The sequence below is a fragment of the Marmota marmota genome, unplaced genomic scaffold (assembly GCF_001458135.2).
Source record: "Marmota marmota marmota unplaced genomic scaffold, marMar, whole genome shotgun sequence".
NCBI classification, from domain to species: Eukaryota; Metazoa; Chordata; class Mammalia; order Rodentia; family Sciuridae; genus Marmota; species Marmota marmota.
Window position 1 is genome coordinate 28,741,753 of NW_026000249.1, and position 6,526 is coordinate 28,748,278.

Consider the following 6,526-nt stretch of genomic DNA (forward strand, 5'->3'; position numbering starts at 1 on the left):
GCTGGGGATATAGCTCTGTTGGTAGAGTGCTTGCCTCACATGCACAAGGCCCTGGGTTCAATCCCCAGCACCACAAAAATAAATAAATAGATAAATAAATAAAAAGAGACATTCATGGGACACAAACTGCAGCCAATTGTTAAAAGGCCACAAATCCTTTCCTCCTAGCATGCGCATCACTTTGCAATGTGTCTCTGCCCTTGGTTCCTCCCCATCCAGAACTGGGGGTCTTGTTCTCTCCCCACCTCCACCCCAGGCTGGCTTGGTTTTGTGACTTGCTTTGCTCAAATAGAAGGGACTCCTACGCGTCAGGAAGCTTGAGACTTCTGTCTGGCTTCTCTTGGAGGAAGCTGGTTGCTCTATAAAGAAGCCCATGGAGCCTCCTGGGGGTGGCTGTGGTGGAGGGGAGAGTGGTGGGTGCAGGCCGCAGCCCTGCAGTAGCTGGCACACCTCAGCTGAGGATGCAGCTCGGTGGTAGAGAGCCTTCCTAGCCGGCCAGAGGCCCTGGGTTTGAGTCCCCAGCTCTGCAGTCAGCCCAGACAAAAGGACAGCCAGGATGGCCGCTCCCCATAATGGTGGGAAATAAGAAAAACTATTATTTGGGGTGATTATGTTCTGGGGTTGGTTTGTATTGGATATGGAAAATGAAAAACCCCAGAATATTGAGGCCTGGGAGAAGAAAGTGAAAAAGAAAGGCATACATTGATAGCTGTGGTCTCTTTCAAGATAAATCCTTCCCAGATGCTGGCCGCAGGCTGGGAGAATGTGCTTCATGAAACCTAGAATGATAGTCCCTAGGCAACAGGACCACCTCCAAAATAAACCCCGGCCACCCACCCCCAAGCCAAAGACCCAAATTCCTGAGTACCCAGATTGACACGCTCACTCAATCACCCACAACCTGTATAAGCCCAGTCCCCTCCTTTGTTCAGTGGCTCATTTACCACCAGGAAAATGGGTCCATCCTGTAGGTATAGTTCCGGTCCTGAATAAAGGCTGAAATGACCCATGAAGCTTGTATCCAGCCCAATCTCTTTGTGCTAACAGTTTGTAACACAGCAAAGGTTAACTAAAACAGAACTTCAATCTATCATTAAAACAAGAAGAGGCTGGGAGCAGGGGTGCACATCTGAAACTCCAGCAGCTTGGGAGGCTGAGGCAGGAGGATCGTGAGTTTGAGGCCAGCCTCAGCAATTTAGCGAGGCCCTAAGGAACTTGGTGAGACCCTGTCTGTAAATAAAACACACAAAAAAGGGCTGGGGATGTGGGGATGTGGCTCAGTGATTAAGTGCTTAAATACCCTTGAGTTCAGTCCCTAGTACCAAAAAAAAAAAAAAAAAGAAAAGAAAAATAGAAAGAAAGGATGTTGGGTGCAGGTGATGCACACCTATAATCCCAGCTCCTCCAGAGGGTTGACCAGGACAGGGAGTGGGGAGGGACAGAGACAAAACAAAATGGGCCCTACACTGGTCATTGCTGACGCCGAGGATTCATTATCTAGTCATCTGCTTTTATCATTTTTTGAAATTTTCCATAACAAAGAGTTGAACAAAGTGGGGGAGGGGGAGGTTGGAGAGATTTTATTAGGAAATTTACCTGCACACTTGCTCCTGACGCCTTTTCTGGTTGAGTGCATTTTCTGTACATGCTTGCGACTGGTGCAGAAAGGAAACCCATCTTCCTCCACCAGGTCCACTTTTGACCTCCCAAATGCCCTTCTGCTCACCCAACCCTGAGCTGTGCAAATATGGACATTTATATACATTTTTCTGGGGAATGACATGGGGAGCCCCACCCACCCCTATCCAGGAAGGTCTCCCCAAGCGCTTTGTGCTCTATCAGGGCGGGAGCTCCCTGTGCAGCTGTTCAGGTTGGTCACTGTGCAAACTAAGGCCCAGGCCAGCTTGCTTGAAGGTGGCGGACGTGGGAGCTGAGAGGAGCGACAAGGCCCTTCTACCTTGCCACCACTGCAAAGGCAGGTCAGGCAGAATCACAAACCAGTTCCACCTCTCCAGGGAAGGGACATCCCTCCAGGAGGGGACAGAAGGCTTCTGTAACCAGATTTAAGGCTCACCCTTCCTGCTCGCCTGTGGCCTTATGGGAGGGGACCGCTTGCCCCTTTGAGTCCCCTCCGAGCTTAGATCATGGCCCATTGTAAACACTCTTGTGAAAGCCAGGGTGTCCCCGCCTGCACCCCTGAAGCCCAGGAGCGCGCTTCCAACGAGGCTGGCTGCGAGATCGGGAGCGCTGTCGCTTCTCTACGAGTGCCACCCAAGTTTCCACCGCCTGGTGGAGCCTTCACCCGCTTTTTAAGCGACGTTTGCAATGATCGATGCGAGTTCTCGGGCCTCGAAGCCACCCTCTGAAGTCCTTTCCTTGCAAGGACGCCCAGAACCCGCCAGGGGAGAGGGCGAGGAAGGGAAGGGACGCAGGGCGCCAGGCAGGGACGGAAAGGAAGGAGTCGCATTGGTCTGTCGCCTCTGCAGCTCAGGATGGCTGGCACCCGGTGTCCCGGCCCCCTCCCCAGGGCCCGTCTGTCCGGTTGGCTGCCAGGCTGCAGGAAAACGAGCCCGCAGCTCGCAGGGCAGAGCAGCGCAGGGGCTGTGGCTTCCTTTTTATTTTCTGCACACTTATTAATTAAAAAATAAATTAAAAAACCTACTGTAACAGGAAAAAATGAAAGAAAGAAAGAAAGAAAGAAAGAAAGAAAGAGAGAGAGAGAGAGAGAGAGAAAGAAAGAAAGAAAGAAAGAAAGAAAGAAAACAGTCGGGATGCACACATTCCCGCAGTCGCTGTTGGTTACATAAGAGGGCGACTGCAGGTCAGTTGGCAGTGAACTTCCTCCACGGCTCCTAAGCACAGACTGCAGGGGCTGGGAGTCAGCGGGGACAGTGGGCCAGCGCTCAGCCGGAAGCTACCCTGGCATCCCTGCTCAGAGTTGGCTGGGGGTCACAAAACTAGGCCTACCTGAGAGCCCCCAGCCCACACCCTCCCAGCAACCTGGGTGCCCACGGACTCCCCCTGATGGTGAGCTCCAGGCCTCTTCCTTGGTGCCAGACTCCAGCACCCTTTTTCTCAGGGCCACAGTTGTGGGACTGGGCACACCCCTTGCCCCCAAGGTACTGAGCCCCTGGAGTCTCCTTGCTCAGGAATGTAGGACTGGGATAGAGGATGGGAAACAGTATCTAAGAGCCAAACATGTTCTGTGTTGGTTTTCTGTGTTGTCACTTCAATATGGCTGAGAAAACTTCTATCACCAGGGCAGAATGACTGGCTGGATCTGACCAGATAACCTTGTGATAACTCAGAGATCCTCCAAAATGTGCCCAATTACAAGGAGTCTCAAATCAGAGAAAGCCAGGCTGGCCGAACAACTTCACTAACGATCTCACTCTGCTGTCCACGCTGGTTGGCCACCTGTGGGCTCGAGAGACCCTCCTGCCTCAGCCTCCCGAGTGCTGGGATTCACAGGTGCGCCTCGCTGTATTTGGATAATAGAAATATATGCTTCTTGTAGAAAATATGGTTGGTCCACAAAAGAATAAACACTAAAGGAAAAATAAATTATTCCATGTAAATAGGGGCGCTGTGGGAAGCTAAAGGCCTGAGGAGGCACAAGGAACACTTGGGGGGGAAGAAAAGAGAAGAAGAATATGAGAATAAAGAGACGCTGGCCCAGAAAGGAGCAGGCCACCAGGGAAGGAGTCCAGACTTTGCTGAGGCAACATCCTCCCATCATCCATAGTAATTTCTGTCATCTGGTTCACAAAACACCTGTGATCTCTAACCTCCTTCTGAGGTTAAGTGGGCTTGAAATTTCTGTGACTTCTAAATCCTGTGCCCTCAGAGCCAAGCTTACCTTATCATTTTCCTTTCCACTCTATTTTTTTTTAAAAAAACTTTATTTTATTTATTTATTTTTATGTGGTGCTGAGGATGGAACCCAGGGCCTTGCACATGCGAGGTGAGCGCTCTACCACTGAGCCACAACCCCAGTCCCTCCACTCTATTTTTTAGAACAGTTTTGGGTTTACAGCAAAATGGAACAGCAGGTATACAGATCTCCCACATGCTCCCGGCGCCCCCCCATGGCCTCCCCGGCCATGGATACCCTCCACCCAAATGGTACATTGATTACCATCAGTGGATTTGCATTGACACATCATTGTCACCCCAGGTCTATAGTTTATATTAGGGTTTGCTCTTGGTAGTGTATATTTGATGGATTTGTGATGCATACAGAGGAGTTTCACTCTCCTCAAAATCCCTATGCCTAGCCTATTTATCTCTCCCCTCTCTCTGACCCCTGGCAACCACTGATTTTTTAAAAAAAGAGCCAGGTGTGGTGGTGCACGTCTGTAATCCCAGCGGCTCAGGAGGCTGAGGCAGGAGGATTGCAAGTTGGAGTCCAGCCTCAGCAATTTAACAAGGCGCTAAGCAACTCAGTGAGACCCTGTTTCTAAATAAAATTCAAAATAGGGCTGGGGATGGGGCTCAGTGGTCGAGTGCCCCTGGGTTCAATCCCTGCTACCCACCTCCCCCCACAAAAATGATCTCCATAGTCTTTCCTTTTCCAAAATGTCATACAGTTGAACTCAGACCATGTACCCTTTTCAGTTTCATTCGTTTCACTTAGCAATTCATTTCACTTTTATGGTAAGAATATCCTGTTTATATTTTCCCAACCCTTCTCTCATTTAGTGTACACAATACACGACATCATCCAATTAAGGGAAAAGTTTATTTCAGACCTTGAGTAAACTGGAATCAAGTGTTTTTTCTTTGAGAAAAGAGGAAATAATATTTACTGAATCCTGGAAATTAGAGATCCTGGCATTTCTGGTTTCAGTTGTACCCAACCTGGCAAAAGCAGGCTTTTTAAATATATATATTTATTGTTTTAGTTGTAAGTAGGTACAATATCTTTATTTTGCCTTATGTGGTGCTGAGGATCAGACCCAGTGCCTCACGCAGGCTAGGTGAGCGCTGCACCACTGAGCCCCAGCCCCAGCCCAGCAAAAATCATCTTTGACTTCTTTTCTGGTAGGTTCTGGCAGGCCCTGGAGCCTGCCCTCCATGGAGCCATTCTGAGGGCTGTGTGTCCTCCCCTGGCAGCGTGGTTCCTTCTGATTCTGCGGCATGGCCCTGTTTCAGGAACACCGGCCAATGCTCGTGGCGCCTTATTTCTCTGGAGGTCATGATTATCATGCTGTTGGCAGGGGTCGCCTTCATTTGGTCCCCACGCTCTCTGCAGCATCCTCCCTCAACCTAAGAACAAGAACAAAAGAGCTGGAAATAGACAGTCACCTCTTGGTATCTCTGGGAGACTGGTTCCAGGCCCTGTGCAGATACTAAAATCTCCGAATGCTCAAGCCCCTTATATAACATGGCATAGTATTTGTATAAAATCTACACTCATCCTCCCAGACATCTTTTTTTTTATACCACCAATTGAACCCAGGGGCACTCAAATACTGAGCCACATCCCCAGCCCTATTTTGTATTGTATTTAGAGACAGGGTCTCACTAAGTTGCTTAGCGCCTTCCTTTTGCTGAGGCTGGCTTTGAACTCGAGATCCTCCTGCCTCGGCCTCCCAAGCTGCTGCAATTATAGGCATGCGCCATGGCGCCCAGGTTTTTCACATCATTTTTAAAAATGTTTATTCTTAAGTTTTAGGTGGACACAATATTTTTATTTTACATTAATGTGGTGCCGAGGATCAAACCCAGTGCCTCATGCATGGTAGGCAAGCACTCTACACTGAGCCACAACCCCAGCCCCTCACATCATTTTTAAGGGTTAGGCTCTGGATGCTTCTGGCTTAGGAGGTCACATAGGGAAAGTTGTAGTCAAGCTGCTGGCCAGGGTTGGAGTCTCTGAAGACTCAACTGGGACTACAGGATCCACCTCCAACATCAAAGCTGTGGCTGTTGGCAGGAGGTCTCAGTTCCTTACCATGTGGGCTTAGGACAAGGATTCCCCCAGTGGGAGAGATGACAGAGAGAGAGACACAGAGAGATACGGACTGGGAGATGAGCCACTGTTTGTTTTTTCCCCATTACCAGGGGTCGAGCCCAGGGTTTCATTCACACTGTGCGGGCTCCCCACTACTGAGCCACCCCCCAGCTCCATTCCCTCATGGCCGACTCTCCAGGTCACTACTGTTGTGTCTGGCTTCTCATCAAGTTCAGTGCACTCTCAACAGGAGGGGATGACACAAAGGCGTGAATTCGGGGAAACAGAGATCACTGGAGGGCCATCTTGGAGGCTCCCTACCACAGATAGGAAGAGAAGCTCAACAGAAAACGACCTGACCCTTCAGATAACCTATAAAATTTGCTCTAAGGCTGGGTGCAGTGGCCCACCCTGTAATCCCAGCAGCTCTGGAGGCTAAGGCAGGAGGATCATGAGTTCAAAGCCAACCTCAGCAACAGTGAGGCCCTAAGCCACTCAGTGAGACCCTGTCTCTAAATAAAATACAAAATAGGGCTGGGGATGTTGCTCAGTGGTTAAGGGACCCTGAGT